At 36.7% G+C, this 22812-nt stretch overlaps 1 pseudogene; it reads right to left on the bottom strand.

The window, feature by feature from the left end:
- Positions 1-419: 419 nt before the first annotated feature.
- On the bottom strand, positions 420-2839 carry LOC139900752 (putative receptor protein kinase ZmPK1; annotated as a pseudogene).
- Positions 2840-22812: the final 19973 nt, after the last annotated feature.

The raw sequence follows: 22812 nt of genomic DNA, 5'->3' as shown, positions 1-22812 counted from the left end.
TTTTCCCGCCTAAATAATAACATTCATCACGAAGTGTCTCTTCTAAATGTTCATATTTTCGTGTGATCTTGTTGCCGGAAAAAAAAAATTTCAAAAAAAACGAAAAAAAAAATTTTTTTTGCTTCCCCCCGCTTCCCCCTGATTGGTTACTTCCCCATTGATCCTGCCCCTATATATATATATATATATATATATATATATATATATATATATATATATATATATATATATATATATATATATATATATATATATATATATATAGTGTGTGTGTGTGTGTTGCGGGCTCGAGGGCATGCAATCATATACATAGTACAATTCAATGATCCCGATAGATACAAGTGTGCCTAAATTATAAAGTATTTGCCAACACATCTGGTTTTAATAAATTATTTCTATATTTACAAATTAAACTGGAATCATATCTCATATCTTACAATAACTTAGTAGACTAATCATTTATATCATGGTTGCAAAGTATTTTCACTACATCACTCATGGTTGGTCTGGCTTCTTTATCTTCTTCAACACATTGTAGAGCCACTTTTAAAAGATTCTTCATTTGAACTTTATCATATTCATAACCAATCAATGGATTCAGTATATCCATCATCTTCGTATCTATGTTGTCCTCTTTGAGCTTCTATCTCACCCAACTTACGAGCCTTTTTTGCTCAACCCCTTCGTTATCGTTGGCTAATTGGTCAGAAGTGGCACTCCGTCCAATTATCATTTCTAGCACCACCATTCCATAGCTATAAACGTCCACTTTTGACGTAATTGGAAGATTAAACACCCATTCAGGAGCTATATACCCTCTTGTTCCTCTTATTCTTGAAAAGACGGAATTATTAGTTACGTCTTGGTAAAATAACTTAGACAAGCCAAAATCAGCTACTTTTGGGTTATAATCATTATCTAATAATATATTGTGTGGCTTAACATCACAATGCAAAACCCACTCTAAGCATTCTTCATGTAGATAAGCTAGACCTTTGGCAACACCAATTGCTATTTTTAAGATCCTTGTCCAATCTAGCTGCTTAGCACCTAACTTCCCAGCTAATGATCCGTTCTCCATGTACTCATAAACCAATATTCTATGCTTTCCTTCGGCACAATAACCATATGTATCAATCAAGTTTTTATGGTTTATCCTCCCAATTGTGCTTATATCTGTCAGAAACTCAGCTTCTCCTTGTGAAGCCTTATGGAGTACCTTAATTGCTACCACTCGATTATCATGTAGTAAGCCTTTGTACACAACACCACCGCCACCTCTCCCAACCTCGTCTCTGAATTTATGTGTCGCCTTCTTTATCTCATCGTATGTGAACCTTTTGAATCCGGTAGCAATTGCAAGGTAAGATTGGATTGTTGCACGTGATGGTTGTTTGATAATATAATAGAATACCATAAAACATGTAGCTTCAAGTGCACCAAGGATGATGCTAAACCACAACATGAACTTTATAGATCCATTTACGTTCTTTTTGGCAAACGTTTGTTTCAGCTCTACTACCGAACTTGTGCATTCCAAGCGAGATTCTTTGGCTTGCTTTTGATCATATAATAAAGCATCGTTCTTAGGTAGCTTGAGATAAGTGTTGAAACGCTTACCCTTATCGATGCCATTGAACAACAATCTCTTGGTAAAACATACAAAGAATGTATTTGTCTTATCTATGTTGTATTGGAAGGCTTTACAATTAGGTTCATCTAAGCAGGCCTTTTTACATTCATTAAAAGTGGAGTGTTTTATGAATAACGAATCGAATCCATAAAATTCCACATAATTAGGGAGCTTTATGAAGTCATAGTTACCATGATGCTGATTAAACTTAAATGTAGGTTCACACCCTAAAGACAAATCTGATATATTCTTGGCCTTGTACCCTTGGATGCAAGAGCAACTTGGTCCTGATTCAGAACTGTAACTACAAAGGCTATTTGGGCCACAAAGCCCATGAACTTTACAACTCACTAAAATTGCTTGCCATGAAACAGTCCACCTTCTTTTGTATGGTGTATAAACTCTAATATTTCCATCCACATCAAGTGTTACTCTTCTTATTAGCGTACTTCCATAATCGCTTGTGTTAAATTTGAAATTGTCCGTGGACTTAAAATGGCCTTTGGAATTTAAGAAAGCAATTCTACTATGGTTGTAAGTAGTCCTTTTTGCTTTCCATGGTAATTGCCATGGATTAGGCCAATAATTGCTTATTACTTCATCATCAGTGTAACATAGTAGAAGTACGTTGTCATGATCAAAAAAGAGTTTATAGAAGCCAGAAGAAAATTTTGTTGAACTTCTTGATGATATGAGGACAGTTTCTTTTGTAAAAAGTTGATTAGAAAGGATGGTATTAGTTGGGAAATTGAAGCTTTGCCAAAGATATGATTGTACATCTAATTGAATTAGAACAAGATTACCCGAATCAAGAAGTTGCAATTGCGATTTCAAACTAGATTCGGTGTTAGACTTCCAAATTTCGCGTCTAGCATCCGTTAGAACAAGATTTCCTTTTTTGTTCAAGGAAAATTTGGATTGTTTTCCATTAACGGGTTCTTCTCTATTAGCCATCCAGATAATTGTGTAATTACCATCATATATGGGTTCGGAAAACCATATTGCAAAAAAATAAGCGTTTTGACCGATACGATGAAACCCTGCTGTGAATAGGCCATTTGGTGAAACCAAATAATTTTGCTTTTCAACAAAAAGTGATGAACCTTGGGTTAGAATATTATTTGATGAAGAGGAGTTGGTAGTAACAAGTGAAGAATAAGAGAGTATGATTATTATTAGTAAGAAGGGTAGTAATTGCAAGTGCATGATGAAATATGGTTATGATAAGCTTCTACTTTGGGTGTCTATATAAGATTGTGAATTCTGTGTGTCATTCTCAATTGAACAGCCGTATATGTACATGCAGAGTAAGCCTAACTCTCCTAATAATATGGAAAGGATTTACAATGCTTAAAATATCCCTTCACATATTTGTACATTATCTTCACAGTATATTGACTAAATATATTGCATATACACGATTGACTATATCCTAAGTATAGCATCGACTAATATAGCCCCTCAGTTTGGACGGAAGGGAGGATGCACATTCAAACTGTCTTGAAAGTCTTCAAACAAAACACGAGGTAACCCTTTGGTGAAGATGTCCGCAATTTGAAACTGTGTAGGCACATGAAGGACACGAACCTGACCACGAGCCACTTTCTCTCGAACAAAGTAGATATCCATTTCAATGTGCTTGGTCCGTTGATGTGGCACTGGATTACTTGACAAAAAAATAGCACTAACATTGTCACAAAACACGATAGTCGCCTTAGAGACTGGACATCGAAGTTCGAGTAAAATATTCCGAAGCCAACAGGATTCAGACACAACATTAGCAACGCCCCGATATTCGGCTTCGGCACTAGAACGTGAGACTGTGGGTTGACGTTTAGCGGACCTAGAGACCAAATTTCCTCCCAAGAAAACGCAATAACCCGAGGTGGATCGATGTGTATCCGGACATCCACCCCAATCCGCATCCGTGTAGGAAACTAGAGATGACAAGGAGGTGCGTGTTAACTGTAACCCATGACTCAATGTACCACGTATGTAACGCAATATACGTCAAAGTGCTTGGATATTAGACTCCCTCGGATCATGCATATGTAGACAGATTTGTTGTATTGCGTATGAGATATCTGGTCGGGTGAACGTCAAGTATTGGAGTGCACCGAGAAGACTGTGAAACTCGATTGGATTAGAGTACAGAGCACCGTTAGAAGAGCTAAGTTTCCCATTCGTATCAATAGGTGTTTTGACTGTATGACATGAATCCATGCCAGCTCGAATTAAGATGTCCTGAGCATAACTTTGTTGGCTTAGAAACAAACCATGGTCATTGTGAGTAACGGCTACCCCAAAAAAATAACCAAGGGATCCAAGGTCCTTCATGGAAAACTCGTTAGCAAATACAGACAGAAGAATACTACGTAATGCATGAGACGATGTAACCAAAATAATATCATCAACATAAAATAGAAGATATGCTGTTTCGGACCCGCGATGGTAAACAAAAAGAGAGTGGTCGGAGCTACTATGTTGACAACCAACCGTAGATGCAAAGTTAGCAAAACGTTGGTACCACGCGCGAGGGGCCTGTTTTAGACCATATAAGGACCGTTGGAGTAGACACACATGATGTAACGACCCGACTTCAGAAATCCAAAAACGTGTACAAAAAACAAAAATTCCTGATTCAGCTCATCTGGACGGCGTCCAAGATCATGGACGGCGTCCAGCTCTTAAGGCCAGGACGGCGTCCAGCATATCTGACGGCGTCCAGATTGCCTGGAAGCTGCTGTTCCCCGGGTCCAACTCACGTGAGTGGAAATCCCGCTTCCCGACACTTTTAATCGAAAACCTTTTTACAACGTATCACAATATAATAAAATAAGAGGTTTCCATCATTAAAACAAGTTTTACAACCTCGGGCCCACATCGGCCCGTCTTACGCGTTTCAATCAAAAATACAAGTTTCGACCAATACAAGTTTAATTTCCAAACGACACTAGAGCATGGTGTTTGGGGTTAAACTACCCAAATCTTGGCCGAACTTCCAAAAGCTAACCAAAAGCATCTCCTATCAAACCAAGCGGGAGACCACTAATCCAACCGAATACCCTTGCCTTTGTCCACGCCGGAGCCTAAAAAGGTAAACAACGAGAGGGTAAGCTAACGCTTAGTGAGAAGAATAAATATATACATGCATAAAAGACTTACCTACTCGCATCCACGATATCATATAACGCATACAAACGCATAACATCTCAATAAACAAGCTAGTATCGCCAATTCGTACAACTAGCAACATCAAAAGCATAATATTCATAATAATAATTAAATGCTAAACGTCAACAACTATAAACCATGGTTAACCAAGTTCTTCGCAAGGGAATGACTTCGCGAAACAAGTCATCGATGTTCATAACAACTGTTAGCTCCCAAAAACGGCTATGGTATGCTAACCCCCGAGGTGTTCCAAAAACGGCTATGGCATCACCCCCAAGTGTTCCAAAAACGGCTATGGCATCACTTGATCAACGTGTGAGTAAAACACGGCTATTACTCACAATCGTGTACACAGACACGGCTATGTGTACAATTAATACTACAACAACGTGAGAGTAAAATACGGCTATTACTCGCCACTATATGCACAAACACGGCTATGTGCATAAATATCAAATGTGGACAAAAACGGCTATGCCTCACAACTATGGTCACACAACGGCTATGTGACACCATTAATATGGCACATAAATCATATACATACATATATAGATATTCCACTCACCTTAGAGTCTTTTGCGAAAGATAACCGAACTTGCAACTTCAATGTAACGTACCTATTACATTTAGCACAATATCAAACACAACTCAAGTCGGTCAACCGACTCATTCAACATTCTAGAGTCTTTTGACTCAAGGTGCAATTCTGACCCATTTTGCACCCTTACCCTAATAATGGGTCAACTTCACCAAAAACCCTACTCTAGCCATTTATGGTCTTAATACACTTTTAATCACAAAGTTAACTCATTTTTCACACTTGCAAGACAACTTAGGTCATCAAAGACCCATTTGACCCATTTCAAGGTCAACACACCCATTTGGGTCACCCACAACCCAAATGACACCCACTTACATTAACTACAAGTGTACTAAGTGATTTACTTAACCTTTAAGACCCATTTACACAATTTAACCTTTTAAAACCCTAGGTTAATCATCATTTGGGTCTTCATGACCCAAACTTACCCCAAACCCCCAATTCACTAACAAAAGGGTTATATGTGCAACACAAACCCAAACCCTAACCCTTAAACTAATTAAAGTAAAGAAATCAAGGTTAAGACTTACTAACACAATCACCACGTACCTAGAGACTAGGTGAACGACTTTAAAGCTTGCACAAAAACCCGATTCAACCTTCTTCTTACTTGTTTTGAGCTCTCTTACTCTAGAAACTTTCTCTCTCTCTAGATTTTAATGGAAGATGATAAGGTAGATGGAAATGGAGTAATGAGGCTCACCAAAACTGATCTAGGACCTTTAATTCATCCACAAAGTGAAATTACCAAAATGCCCATCTAAAATATCTAAAAAGAAACAAGGCTGGCCTGCCAGCTATTCTGGACGGCATCCAGAATCTTGGACGGCGTCCAGCCCTTTGATTCGGGATGGCGTCCCGCCCATTTGGACGGCGTCCCACATGTCTGAGAAAACCGGATCTTACAACTCTCCCCCACTTGAACCGGATTGCGTCCTCGCAATCCACGCAGCATGACAAGCAGGAAGATAAACCAAAACAAACTCTTCGGGCTCCCAAGTAAACTCGGAACCTATACTACGACGCCATTGGACTTTAAAAGTCCTCACCTCTTTATTCCTCAACCTTTTCACCTTTTCATCAAGTATAGCAATCGACTCCTCAACATACTCTAGTTTGTTGTTTAGCTCAATCTCGTCTAAAGGCACCCAAGAAGAATCATCCGCAAGACACTTACGGAGATGGGAAACATGAAATGTATTATGGACCCCCGCAAGCTCTTTGGGTAACTCCAAATGATAAGCAACTTCACCAACACGATCTAAAACTTTAAATGGCCCAATAAACCGAGGAGCTAACTTTCCCCGCTTTCGAAACCGAATAATCCCTTTCCATGGCGAAACCTTAAGCATCACCATGTCACCTTCTTGAAACTCAATCGTTCGTCTCCGTTTGTCGGCATACGACTTTTGTGAAATGTCCCGTTCTTATTGATTAAAAACGTTAAATATTAATTGATTTCGTTGCGAGGTTTTGACCTCTATATGAGATGTTTTTCAAAGACTGCATTCATTTTAAAACAAACCATAACCTTTATTTGATCAATAAAGGTTTAAAAAGCTTTACGTAGATTATCAAATAATGATAATCTAAAATATCATGTTTACACACGACCATTACATAATGGTTTACAATACAAATATGTTACAACAAAATAAGTTTCTTGAATGCAGTTTTTACACAATATCATACAAGCATGGACTCCAAATCTCGTCCTTATTTAAGTATGCGACAGCGGAAGCTCTTAATAATCACCTGAGAATAAACATGCTTAAAACGTCAACAAAAATGTTGGTGAGTTATAGGTTTAACCTATATATATCAAATCGTAACAATAGACCACAAGATTTCATATTTCAATACACATCCCATACATAGAGATAAAAATCATTCATATGGTGAACACCTGGTAACCGACATTAACAAGATGCATATATAAGAATATCCCCATCATTCCGGGACACCCTTCGGATATGATATAAATTTCGAAGTACTAAAGCATCCGGTACTTTGGATGGGGTTTGTTAGGCCCAATAGATCTATCTTTAGGATTCGCGTCAATTAGGGTGTCTGTTCCCTAATTCTTAGATTACCAGACTTAATAAAAAGGGGCATATTCGATTTCGATAATTCAACCATAGAATGTAGTTTCACGTACTTGTGTCTATTTTGTAAATCATTTATAAAACCTGCATGTATTCTCATCCCAAAAATATTAGATTTTAAAAGTGGGACTATAACTCACTTTCACAGATTTTTTACTTCGTCGAGAAGTAATACTTGGCCACTGTTGATTCACGAACCTATAACAATATATACATATATATTAAAGTATGTTCAGAATATATTTACAACACTTTTAATATATTTTGATGTTTTAAGTTTATTAAGTCAGCTATCCTCGTTAGTAACCTACAACTAGTTGTCCACAGTTAGATGTACAGAAATAAATTGATAAATATTATCTTGAATCAATCCACGACCCAGTGTATACGTATCTCAGTATTGATCACAACTCAAACTATATATATTTTGGAATCAACCTCAACCCTGTATAGCTAACTCCAACATTCACATATAGAGTGTCTATGGTTGTTCCGAAATATATATAGATGTGTCGACATGATAGGTCGAAACATTGTATACGTGTCTATGGTATCTCAAGATTACATAATATACAATATAAGTTGATTAAGTTATGGTTGGAATAGATTTGTTACCAATTTTCACGTAGCTAAAATGAGAAAAATTATCCAATCTTGTTTTACCCATAACTTCTTCATTTTAAATCCGTTTTGAGTGAATAAAATTGCTATGGTTTCATATTGAACTCTATTTTATCAATCTAAACAGAAAAAGTATAGGTTTATAGTCGGAAAAATTAGTTACAAGTCATTTTTGTAAAGGTAGTCATTTCAGTCGAAAGAACGACGTCTAGATGACCATTTTAGAAAACATACTTCCACTTTGAGTTTAACCATAATTTTTGGATATAGTTTCACGTTCATAATAAAAATCATTTTCTCAGAATAACAACTTTTAAATCAAAGTTTATCATAGTTTTTAATTAACTAACCCAAAACAGCCCGCGGTGTTACTACGACGGCGTAAATCCGGTTTTACGGTGTTTTTCGTGTTTCCAGGTTTTAAATCATTAAGTTAGCATATCATATAGATATAGAACATGTGTTTAGTTAATTTTAAAAGTCAAGTTAGAAGGATTAACTTTTGTTTGCGAACAAGTTTAGAATTAACTAAACTATGTTCTAGTGATTACGAGTTTAAACCTTCGAATAAGATAGTTTTATATATATGAATCGAATGATGTTATGAACATCATTACTACCTCAAGTTTAGTAGGTAAACCTACTGGAAGTGACAAGAAATGATCTAGCTTCAAAGGATCTTGGATGGCTTGAAAGTTCTTGAAGTAGGATCATGACACAAAAACAAGTTCAAGTAAGATTTTTACTCGAATTAAGATAGTTTATAGTTATAGAAATTGAATCAAAGTTTGAATATGAATATTACCTTGAATAAGAAAGAAAAGCTACTGTATATAACAAAGGTTTCTTGATCTTAGATGATTACTTGGAATGGATTAGAAAGCTTGGAAGTAAATTAGTAAACTTGAAGGGATTTTTGAAGTGTTCTTGAAGTGTTCTTCCTATGATGATTATAGCTTGATTCTTGAAGTGATTTTTGATGAAGATGATGATTAACTACTGGAAAAATACGTTCATAATAGTGTGTGTGTGTGTGTTGAGAGAGAATTAGAAAGAGAATTGGAAGTGAAATGGAGTGAATGATGAGTGGTAATTGGTGAGTGGTGAGTGGGGTTAAAAGGAGTTCTAATTAGTTGACTAGCTCATGGTAGAAGTTAAAATTGATTAGTCATACATGACATAATCAAGAGTGGAATCCCATGCTAGTTCCTATTGGTATATACCCATAGTAAGTACGTTTTGAAGCTGTGTATAATACGGGTAAGAATACGACTAGAATTCTTGATGAAAGAAAAGAATGGGAAAGTAACTGTAACCATTTTCGTTAAGTATGAGTGTTTTGATATATTTCTTGAAGTCTTCCAAAAGTATTTTAATACATCTAAATACACTACATGCATATACATTTTAACTGAGTCGTTAAGTCATCGTTAGTCGTTACATGTAAGTGTTATTTTGAAACCTTTAAGTTAACGATCTCAATTAATGTTGTTAACCCATTATTTATTATATCTAATGAGATGTTAAATTATTATATTATCATGATATTATGATATATTAATATATATATACATTTAAATGTCGTTACAACGATAATCGTTACATATATGTCTCGTTTCGAAATCCTTAAGTTAGTAGTCTTGTTTATATGTATATAACTCATTGTTAATATACTTATGGAGATAATTACTTATCATAATCTCATGTTAACCATATGTATATCCATATATATATCGTCATGTCGTTTTTACAAGTTTTAACGTTCGTGAATCGCCGGTCAACTTGGGTGGTCAATTGTCTATATGAAACATATTTCAATTAATCAAGTCTTAACAAGTTTGATTGCTTAACATGTTGGAAACATTTAATCATGTAAATATCAATCTCAATTAATATATATAAACATGGAAAAGTTCGGGTCACTACAGTACCTACCCGTTAAATAAATTTCGTCCCGAAATTTTAAGCTATTGAAGGTGTTGACGAATCTTCTGGAAATAGATGCGGGTATTTCTTCTTCATCTGATCTTCACACTCCCAGGTGAACTCGGGTCCTCTACGAGCATTCCATTGAACCTTAACAATTGGTATCTTGTTTTGCTTAAGTCTTTTAACCTCACGATCCATTATTTCGACGGGTTCTTCGATGAATTGAAGTTTTTCGTTGATTTGGATTTCATCTAACGGAATAGTGAGATCTTCTTTAGCAAAACATTTCTTCAAATTCGAGACGTGGAAAGTGTTATGTACAGCCGCGTGTTGTTGAGGTAACTCAAGTCGGTAAGCTACTGGTCCGACACGATCAATAATCTTGAATGGTCCAATATACCTTGGATTTAATTTCCCTCGTTTACCAAATCGAACAACGCCTTTCCAAGGTGCAACTTTAAGCATGACCATCTCTCCAATTTCAAATTCTATATCTTTTCTTTTAATGTCAGCGTAGCTCTTTTGTCGACTTTGGGCGGTTTTCAACCGTTGTTGAATTTGGATGATCTTCTTGGTAGTTTCTTGTATAATCTCCGGACCCGTAATCTGTATATCCCCCACTTCACTCCAACAAATCGGAGACCTGCACTTTCTACCATAAAGTGCTTCAAACGGCGTCATCTCAATGCTTGAATGGTAGCTGTTGTTGTAGGAGAATTCTGCTAACGGTAGATGTCGATCCCAACTGTTTCCGAAATCAATAACACATGCTCGTAGCATGTCTTCAAGCGTTTGTATCATCCTTTCGCTCTGCCCATCAGTTTGTGGATGATAGGCAGTACTCATGTCTAGACGAGTTCCTAATGCTTGCTGTAATGTCTGCCAGAATCTTGAAATAAATCTGCCATCCCTATCAGAGATAATAGAGATTGGTATTCCATGTCTGGAGACGACTTCCTTCAAATACAGTCGTGCTAACTTCTCCATCTTGTCATCTTCTCTTATTGGTAGGAAGTGTGCTGATTTGGTGAGACGATCAACTATTACCCAAATAGTATCAAAACCACTTGCAGTCCTTGGCAATTTAGTGATGAAATCCATGGTAATGTTTTCCCATTTCCATTCCGGGATTTCGGGTTGTTGAAGTAGACCTGATGGTTTCTGATGCTCAGCTTTGACCTTAGAACACGTCAAACATTCTCCTACGTATTTAGCAACATCGGCTTTCATACCCGGCCACCAAAAATGTTTCTTGAGATCCTTGTACATCTTCCCCGTTCCAGGATGTATTGAGTATCTAGTTTTATGAGCTTCTCTAAGTACCATTTCTCTCATATATCCAAATTTTGGTACCCAAATCCTTTCAGCCCTATACCGGGTTCCGTCTTCCCGAATATTAAAATGCTTCTCCGATCCTTTGGGTATTTTATCCTTTAAATTTCCCTCTTTTAAAACTCCTTGTTGCGCCTCCTTTATTTGAGTAGTAAGGTTATTATGAATCATTATATTCATAGATTTTACTCGAATGGGTTCTCTGTCCTTCCTGCTCAAGGCATCGGCTACCACATTTGCCTTCCCCGGGTGGTAACGAATCTCAAAGTCATAATCATTCAACAATTCAATCCACCTACGCTGCCTCATATTCAGTTGTTTCTGATTAAATATGTGTTGAAGACTTTTGTGGTTAGTATATATAATACTTTTGACCCCATATAAGTAGTGCCTCCAAGTCTTTAATGCAAAAACAACCGCGCCTAATTCCAAATCATGCGTCGTATAATTTTGTTCGTGAATCTTCAATTGTCTAGACGCATAAGCAATCACCTTCGTTCGTTGCATTAATACACAACCGAGACCTTGCTTTGATGCATCACAATAAATCACAAAATCATCATTCCCTTCAGGCAATGACAATATAGGTGCCATAGTTAGCTTTTTCTTCAATAACTGAAACACTTTCTCTTGTTTATCATTCCATTCAAATTTCTTCCCTTTATGTGTTAATGCAGTCAAGGGTTTTGCTATTCTGGAAAAGTCTTGGATGAACCTTCTGTAGTAACCAGCTAGTCCTAAAAACTGGCGTATGTGTTTCGGAGTTTTTGAGGTTTTCCACTTTTCAACAGTTTCTATCTTTGCCAGATCCACCTTAATACCTTCTTTGTTCACTATGTGACCGAGGAATTGAACTTCTTCCAACCAAAATGCACACTTTGAAAACTTAGCGTACAATTCTTCCTTCCTCAATACTTCTAACACCTTTCTCAAATGTTCACCGTGTTCTTGGTCATTCTTTGAGTAAATAAGTATGTCATCAATGAAAACAATGACAAACTTGTAAAGGTATGGTCCACACACTCGGTTCATAAGGTCCATGAACACAGCTGGTGCATTAGTTAAACCAAATGGCATGACCATAAACTCGTAATGACCGTAACGTGTTTTGAAAGCAGTCTTTGGAATATCATCTTCTTTCACCCGCATTTGATGATACCCGGAACGTAAGTCAATCTTTGAATAAACAGACGAGCCTTGTAGTTGATCAAATAAGTCGTCGATTATCGGTAGTGGGTAGCGGTTCTTGATGGTAAGTTTGTTCAACTCTCGGTAGTCGATACACAACCTGAATGTACCATCTTTCTTCTTGACAAACAAAACAGGAGCTCCCCACGGTGATGTGCTTGGTCGAATGAAACCACGCTCTAAAAGTGCTTGTAATTGGCTTTGCAGTTCTTTCATCTCGTTGGGTGCAAGTCTGTAAGGAGCACGAGCTATTGGTGCAGCTCCTGGTACAAGATCTATTTGAAATTCAACGGATCGATGTGGGGGTAATCCCGGTAATTCTTTCGGAAATACATCGGGAAATTCTTTTGCAATGGGAACATCATTGATGCTCTTTTCTTCAGTTTGTACTTTCTCGACGTGTGCTAAAACAGCATAGCAACCTTTTCTTATTAGTTTTTGTGCCTTCAAATTACTAATAAGATGTAGCTTCGTGTTGCCCTTTTCTCCGTACACCATTAAGGGTTTTCCTTTTTCTCGTATAATGCGAATTGCATTTTTGTAACAAACAATCTCTGCTTTCACTTCTTTCAACCAGTCCATACCGATTATCACATCAAAACTCCCTAACTCTACTGGTATCAAATCAATCTTAAATGTTTCGCTAACCAGTTTAATTTCTCGATTCCGACATATATTATCTGCTGAAATTAATTTACCATTTGCTAATTCGAGTAAAAATTTACTATCTAAAGGCGTCAATCGACAACTTAATTTAGCACAAAAATCTCTACTCATATAGCTTCTATCTGCACCCGAATCAAATAAAACGTAAGCAGATTTATTGTCAATAAGAAACGTACCCGTAACAAGCTCCGGGTCTTCCTGTGCCTCTACCGCATTAATATTGAAAACTCTTCCGCGGCCTTGTCCATTCGTGTTCTCCTGGTTCGGGCAATTTCTAATAATGTGGCCCGGTTTTCCACATTTATAACAAACTACATTGGCATAACTTGCTTCGACACTACTTGCTCCGCCATTACTCGTTCCGACACCATTTGTTCCTTTCATTCTATTAACCCCTGATCCGTAGACCTCACACTTCGCCGCGCTATGACCATTTCTTTTACACTTGTTGCAAAATTTGGTGCAGAACCCCGAGTGATACTTTTCACACCTTTGGCATAGCTGCTTCTGATTGTTGTTGTTGTTACGGTTATTATTGTTGTTGGGATGATTGTTGTTGTTGTTGTTGTTGTTATTGTTGTTGTTGGGCCGTTTGTTGTAGTTGCGATTGATGTTGCGATTGTTGGGATAATTGTTGCGATTATTGTTGTAATTGTTGTTGTTGTTGTATTGGTGATTCTTATCACCGTTTTCATCCCACTTTCTTTTGACTTGCTTCACATTGGCCTCTTCAGCAGTCTGTTCTTTAATTCTTTCTTCAATCTGGTTCACTAGTTTGTGAGCCATTCTACATGCCTGTTGTATGGAGGCGGTCTCATGTGAACTTATATCTTCTTGGATTCTTTCCGGTAATCCTTTCACAAACGCGTCGATCTTCTCTTCCTCATCTTCGAATGCTCCTGGACACAATAGGCACAATTCTGTGAATCGTCTTTCGTACGTGGTAATATCAAATCCTTGGGTTCGTAACCCTCTAAGTTCTGTCTTGAGCTTATTGACCTCAGTTCTGGCACGGTACTTCTCGTTCATCAAGTGCTTGAATGCTGACCACGGTAGTGCGTTCGCATCGTCTTGTCCCACTTGCTCTAGATAGGTATTCCACCATGTTAACGCAGAACCTGTGAAGGTATGCATAGCGTACTTCACTTTGTCCTCTTCAGTACACTTACTTATGGCAAACACCGATTCGACCTTCTCGGTCCACCGTTTTAATCCGATCGGTCCTTCGGTTCCATCAAATTTCAAAGGTTTGCAGGCAGTGAATTCTTTGTAGGTGCATCCTACACGATTTCCTGTACTGCTAGATCCAAGGTTATTGTTGGTATGTAGCGCAGCCTGTACTGCGGCTATGTTTGAAGCTAGAAAAGTACGGAATTCCTCTTCATTCATATTCACGGTGTGTCGAGTAGTCGGTGCCATTTCCTTCAAAATAGTCAAATGGAACAAGTTAATCATACAGAATATTAAGAGTAGTTAATAGTATTTCGTAGCATAATATGAACTCATTTATAAAAACTTTTTCTTCATATTAGCGTTTTATAAGTTTAAATTCTGGTAGTACCTACCCGTTAAGTTCATACTTAGTAGCTAATATACAATTCAACTACTACAATTCTATATGAAAAACTGATTATAATAATATTTCGCATTCAAACTTTTACACAATATTTTACAAACTTACAATACCGCTTATTTTACATATAGCATGAAATATAGCACACAATAAATTTGATACAAGATGGTTGTGAAGATAATTCTAGCTAGTACACAAGTTGTTCAGCAAAGGCAATAAAGACACGTAATTCATACGTCCAGAAACAAGTCATGCATTCTGGTTTTACTAGGATTACTTCCCATCCTTGGTCTTGTGGAACATAACCGTTATGGCCATTGATAAGACAGCGTGTTGTAACGTCGTCAAAGGGACGAGGGTTACGTAATGTCCAACAGTCCCGTAACAATCTAAAAACCTCATTTCTTACCCCAATTACCGACTCCGTCACTTGTGGGAACGTTTTGTTTAATAGTTGTAGCCCGATGTTCTTGTTCTCACTTTGGTGAGAAGCGAACATTACTAATCCGTAAGCATAACATGCTTCTTTATGTTGCATGTTAGCCGCTTTTTCTAAATCACGAAGTCCAATATTCGGATATATTGAGTCAAAATAATTTCTTAACCCATTGCGTAAAATAGCATTTGGGTTCCCCGCAATATATGCGTCAAAGTAAACACATCGTAACTTATGGATTTCCCAATGTGATATCCCCCATCTTTTGAACGAAAGCCTTTTATAAACCAAGGCATTCTTGGAACGTTCTTCGAATGTCTTACAAACTGATCTCGCCTTAAATAGTTGTGCCGAAGAATTCTGACCGACTCTAGACAAGATTTCATCAATCATGTCTCCGGGTATTCTCTAAAAATATTGGGTTGTCTATCCATTTTGTGTTTTTATACTGTAAAATAGACAAGAGTTAGATTTATAAAAAAAATACTTATTAATACAAGCAATTTTTACATATATCATAAAGCATAAGCACACTATATTACATATATTACACCACACGAATACAACTATCTTATTCCGACTTGCTTGTTTCTTCTTCTTCGGTTTTGGTTCGTTTTGCCAAGTTTCTAGGGATATATGATGTTCCCCTAATACGAGCTGTCGTTTTCCACATTGGTTTAGAAAAACCTGGTGGTTTAGAGGTTCCCGGGTCATTGTTACAACTTAAGGACTTCGGGGGTTGACGATACATATAAAGTTCATCGAGGTTGGAATTAGATTTCTCTATTTTTATGCCCTTTCCCTTATTATTTTCTTTTGCCTTTTTAAATTCAGTTGGGGTAATTTCTATAACATCATCGGAATTCTCGTCGGAATCCGATTCATCGGAGAATTGGTAATCCTCCCCATATTTTGCTTCCTTAGCGGAAACACCATTGACCATAATTAACCTTGGTCGGTTGGTTGAGGATTTTCTTTTACTTAACCGTTTTATTATTTCCCCCACCGGTTCTATTTCTTCATCTGGTTCTGATTCTTCTTCCGGTTCCGATTCTTCTTCCGGTTCCGACTCTTCTTCCGGTTCCTCTTCGGGAACTTGTGAATCAGTCCACGAATCATTCCAATTTACATTTGACTCTTCATTATTATTAGGTGAGTCAATGGGACTTGTTCTAGAGGTAGACATCTATCACATAATATCAAACGCGTTAAGAGATTAATATATCACATAATATTCACATGTTAAAAATATATAGTTTCCAACAAAATTTGTTAAGCAATCATTTTTCAAGTAAACACGGTCGAAGTCCAGACTCACTAATGCATCCTAACAAACTCGATAAGACACACTAATGCAAAATTCTGGTTCTCTAAGACCAACGCTCGGATACCAACTGAAATGTCTCGTTCTTATTGATTAAAAACGTTCCATATTAATTGATTTCGTTGCGAGGTTTTGACCTCTATATGAGACCTTTTTCAAAGACTGCATTCATTTTTAAAACAAACCATAACCTTTATTTCATAAATAAAGGTTTAAAAAGCTTTACGTAGATTATCAAATAATGATAATCTAAAATATCCTTTTTACACACGACCATTACATAATGGTTTACAATACAAATATGTTACATCGAAATCAGTTTCTTGAATGCAGTTTTTACACAATATCATACAAACATGGACTCCAAATCTCGTCCTTATTTTAGTATGCAACAGCGGAAGCTCTTAATATTCACCTGAGAATAAACATGCTTTAAACGTCAACAAAAATGTTGGTGAGTTATAGGTTTAACCTATATATATATCAAATCGTAACAATAGACCACAAGATTTCATATTTCAATACACATCCCATACATAGAGATAAAAATCATTCATATGGTGAACACCTGGTAACCGACATTAACAAGATGCATATATAAGAATATCCCCATCATTCCGGGACACCCTTCGGATATGATATAAATTTTGAAATACTAAAGCATCCGGTACTTTGGATGGGGTTTGTTAGGCCCAATAGATCTATCTTTAGGATTCACGTCAATTAGGGTGTCTGTTCCCTAATTCTTAGATTACCAGACTTAATAAAAAGGGGCATATTCGATTTCGATAATTCAACCATAGAATGTAGTTTCACGAACTTGTGTCTATTTTGTAAATCATTTATAAAACCTGCATGTATTCTCATCCCAAAAATATTAGATTTTAAAAGTGGGACTATAACTCACTTTCACAGATTTTTTACTTCGTCGAGAAGTAAGACTTGGCCACTGTTGATTCACGAACCTATAACAATATATACATATATATTAAAGTATGTTCAGAATATATTTACAACACTTTTAATATATTTTGATGTTTTAAGTTTATTAAGTCAGCTGTCCTCGTTAGTAACCTACAACTAGTTGTCCACTGTTAGATGTACAGAAATAAATCGATAAATATTATCTTGAATCAATCCACGACCCAGTGTATACGTATCTCAGTATTGATCACAACCCAAACTATATATATTTTGGAATCAACCTCAACCCTGTATAGCTAACTCCAGCATTCACATATAGAGTGTCTATGGTTGTTCCGAAATATATATAGATGTGTCGACATGATAGGTCGAAACATTGTATACGTGTCTATGGTATCTCAAGATTACATAATATACAATACAAGTTAATTAAGTTATGGTTGGAATAGATTTGTTACCAATTTTCACGTAGCTAAAATGAGAAAAATTATCCAATCTTGTTTTACCCATAACTTCTTCATTTTAAATCCGTTTTGAGTGAATAAAATTGCTATGGTTTCATATTGAACTCTATTTTATGAATATAAACAGAAAAAGTATAGGTTTATAGTCGGAAAAATAAGTTACAAGTCGTTTTTGTAAAGGTAGTCATTTCAGTCGAAAGAACGACGTCTAGATGACCATTTTAGAAAACATACTTCCACTTTGAGTTTAACCATAATTTTTGGATATAGTTTCATGTTCATAATAAAAATCATTTTCTCAGAATAACAACTTTTAAATCAAAGTTTATCATAGTTTTTAATTAACTAACCCAAAACAGCCCGCGGTGTTACTACGACGGCGTAAATCCGGTTTTACGGTGTTTTTCGTGTTTCCAGGTTTTAAATCATTAAGTTAGCATATCATATAGATATAGAACATGTGTTTAGTTAATTTTAAAAGTCAAGTTAGAAGGATTAACTTTTGTTTGCGAACAAGTTTAGAAATAACTAAACTATGTTCTAGTGATTACGAGTTTAAACCTTCGAATAAGATAGTTTTATATATATGAATCGAATGATGTTATGAACATCATTACTTCCTCAAGTTTAGTAGGTAAACCTACTGGAAGTGACAAGAAATGATCTAGCTTCAAAGGATCTTGGATGGCTTGAAAGTTCTTGAAGTAGGATCATGACACAAAAACAAGTTCAAGTAAGATTTTTACTCGAATTAAGATAGTTTATAGTTATAGAAATTGAATCAAAGTTTGAATATGAATATTACCTTGAATAAGAAAGATAACCTACTGTATATAACAAAGGTTTCTTGATCTTAGATGATTACTTGGAATGAATTAGAAAGCTTGAAAGTAAATTAGTAAACTTGAAGGGATTTTTGAAGTGTTCTTGAAGTGTTCTTCCTATGATGATTATAGCTTGATTCTTGAAGTGATTTTTGATGAAGATGATGATTAACTACTGGAAAAATACATTCATAATAGTGTGTGTGTGTTGAGAGAGAATTAGAAAGAGAATTGGAAGTGAAATGGAGTGAATGATGAGTGGTAATTGGTGAGTGGTGAGTGGGGTTAAAAGGAGTTCTAGTTAGTTGACTAGCTCATGGTAGAAGTTAAAATTGATTAGTCATACATGACATAATCAAGAGTGGAATCCCATGCTAGTTCCTATTGGTATATACCCATAGTAAGTACGTTTTGAAGCTGTGTATAATACGGGTAAGAATACGACTAGAATTCTTGATGAAAGAAAAGAATGGGAAAGTAACTGTAACCATTTTCGTTAAGTATGAGTGTTTTGATATATGTCTTGAAGTCTTCCAAAAGTATTTTAATACATCTAAATACACTACATGTATATACATTTTAACTGAGTCGTTAAGTCATCGTTAGTCGTTACATGTAAGTGTTGTTTTGAAACCTTTAAGTTAACGATCTCAATTAATGTTGTTAACCCATTGTTTATTATATCTAATGAGATGTTAAATTATTATATTATCATGATATTATGATATATTAATATATATATATACATTTAAATGTCGTTACAACGATAATCGTTACATATATGTCTCGTTTCGAAATCCTTAAGTTAGTAGTCTTGTTTATATGTATATAACTCATTGTTAATATACTTATGGAGATACTTACTTATCATAATCTCATGTTAACCATATGTATATCCATATATATATCGTCATGTCATTTTTACAAGTTTTAACGTTCGTGAATCGCCGGTCAACTTGGGTGGTCAATTGTCTATATGAAACATATTTCAATTAATCAAGTCTTAACAAGTTTGATTGCTTAACATGTTGGAAACATTTAATCATGTAAATATCAATCTCAATTAATATATATAAACATGGAAAAGTTCGGGTCACTACATTTTGTCTATCTTGCGCCTTTTTCAAATGATCTCGAATCATATCAATCTTGCTATTCGTCTCTAAAACCAAATCGGTACTCCCGATTTCCCTTTGACCCATGACACCCCAACAAATCGGGGTTCGACATCTTCGCCCATAAAGCATCTCATAAGGTGGCATCCCGATACTAGTTTGATAACTATTATTGTACGAGAATTCCACCAAAGGTAAGTGCTCATCCTAACTACCACCGAAATCTATAATACATGCCCGTAACATATCCTCTAATGTTTGATTCGTACGTTTGGTTTGACCGTCCATTTGAGGATGATACGTCGTGCTCAATTTTAATTGTGTACCCATATCGTCATGAAACTTTTCCCAAAACCGAGATGTAAAACGGTATCTCGATCCGAAATAATAGATATAGGAACCCCATGTCGAGCGACTACCTCTTTGATAAACAATTTAGCTAAGGTCTCCGACGATATCGCTTCTCGAATGGGAAGAAACAAAGCACTTTTCGTCAATCGGTCAACTATCACCCAAATCGAATCAAATTGGGTTCTCGCCGTTTTAGGTAACTTTGTGATGAAATCCATGGTAATGTTCTCCCATTTCCACTTCGGGATTTCTAACGGTTGCAACTTACCATATGGCTTTTGGTGCGCGGCTTTAACTTGCAAACACATGACACATTGCTCGACATACTTTACAACATCACGTTTCATGCCCGGCCACCAATACTCTTTTCTTAAATTAAGATACATTTTCGTCGCGCCCGGATGAATGGAATACTTTGACTTATGTGCTTCATCAAGTAGCACTTGTCGATAATCACCCATCTTAGGCACCCACACCCTTCCTTGAAAAGACAACAAACCACGCGAGCCCATAGTAATGAACTCCGATTGACCCACTATTCGTTCCGCATGCTTGTTGTGAACGTAAGCCTCTATTTGAATCACACCAAGTTTTTCAAGAAAATCGTTAGTAATAATCATACGTAACAATCCCAATCGTAACACCGGGTGATGACTCTTCCGACTTAACGCATCCGTGACCACATTCGCCTTGCCTGGATGATAAAGTATCTCACAATCATAGTCTTTTACCACGTCCATCCACCTACGTTGACGATAATTCAAAACCCGTTGATTAAAGAGGTGTTTCAAACTTTTGTGATCCGAATAAATCGTACACTTGACACCATACAAGTAATGGCGCCAAATTTTCAACGCATGCACAACCGCCGCCAACTCAAGATCATGAGTCGGATATCTCGTCTCGTGTTCCTTTAATTGTCGAGAGGTATAAGCAATGACTTTACCCCTTTGCATCAGAACACACCCGAACCCATTTAACGAAGCATCGCAATAAACCGTCATATCTTCTACTCCTTCCGGCAACACTAACACCGGAGCTTGACAAATTTCTCTTTTAGCAATTGAAAAGCAATTCCTTGCTCGTTCTCCCAAGTAAATCTCGCGTTCTCCCTTGTCAATTTCATCAACGAAGAAGCGATCTTAGAAAAGTCTTGGATAAACCGACGATAATAACCGGCCAATCCAAGAAAACTTCGGACCTCCGTAGGCGTAGTCGGTTGTCTCCAACTCTTCACCGTCTCTATCTTCCCCGGATCTACTTGAATACCGTCTTTGTTCACAATGTGGCCAAGGAATTGAACCTCCCTTAGCCAAAATTCACATTTGGAGAACTTAGCATACAACTTCTCCTTTCGTAACATCTTCAATACTTCGCGCAAATGACGTTCATGTTCGTTCATACTTTTTGAGTAGACTAATATATCGTCAATTACCACAATTACTGACTTGTCCAACATGGGTTGGCACACTCGGTTCATAAGATCCATGAATGCCGCCGGTGCATTCGTAAGACCAAAAGGCATTACCACAAATTCAAAATGCCCATAACGTGTTCGAAAAGCCGTTTTCTCAATATCTTCCTCACGGACCCGCATTTGGTGATAGCCGGACCGTAGGTCGATTTTAGAGAAATACGTTGCACCTTGAAGTTAGTCAAACAAATCGTCAATCCGAGGTAATGGATAACGATTCTTGATCGTCACTTTATTTAACTCCCGATAATCGATGCACATCCGCATACTTCCATCCTTCTTCTTCACAAATAAAACCGGAGCGTCCCATGGCGAAGCACTCGGTCGAATGAAACCCTTCTCAAGCAACTCTTGGGTTTGATTTAACAACTCTTGCATTTCCATCGGCGCTAAACGATAAGGAGTTTTAGCAATGGGAGTAGCTCCCGGAACCAACTCAATGCGAAATTCAACTTGTCTTTCTGCCGGAACACCTGGTAACTCATCCGGAAAAACATCTTCAAACTCATTTACTACCGGAATTTCACGAATGGGTGGTGGCTCATCACGAGTATCAACAACATGGGCAAGAAAAGCCATGCCACCACTAACAAGGAAACGACGTGCCCGTGCAAAAGTGCATAGCGGCACAAGTCTTCTCCGTTTATCACCGTGAATAATTAATTCTCCCCCACTTGGGGTCTTCACACGAATAAATTTCTCATGGCATGCAATATCGGCTCTATTATGATCGAGCCAATCCATACCAACAAAGATATCAAAATCGCCCAAAGTCATCGGGATGAGGTCGATTTTAAAGTTTTCGGTGAAATGTCCCGTTCTTATTGATTAAAAACGTTCCATATTAATTGATTTCGTTGCGAGGTTTTGACCTCTATATGAGACCTTTTTCAAAGACTGCATTCATTTTTAAAACAAACCATAACCTTTATTTCATAAATAAAGGTTTAAAAAGCTTTACGTAGATTATCAAATAATGATAATCTAAAATATCCTGTTTACACACGACCATTACATAATGATTTACAATACAAATATGTTACATCGAAATCAGTTTCTTGAATGCAGTTTTTACACA

This window comes from Rutidosis leptorrhynchoides, chromosome 3 (genome assembly GCF_046630445.1).
Source record: "Rutidosis leptorrhynchoides isolate AG116_Rl617_1_P2 chromosome 3, CSIRO_AGI_Rlap_v1, whole genome shotgun sequence".
NCBI lineage: Eukaryota > Viridiplantae > Streptophyta > Magnoliopsida > Asterales > Asteraceae > Rutidosis > Rutidosis leptorrhynchoides.
The sequence above is the reverse complement of the archived record's forward strand: the minus strand, read 5'-3'. Positions and strand labels throughout refer to the sequence as shown.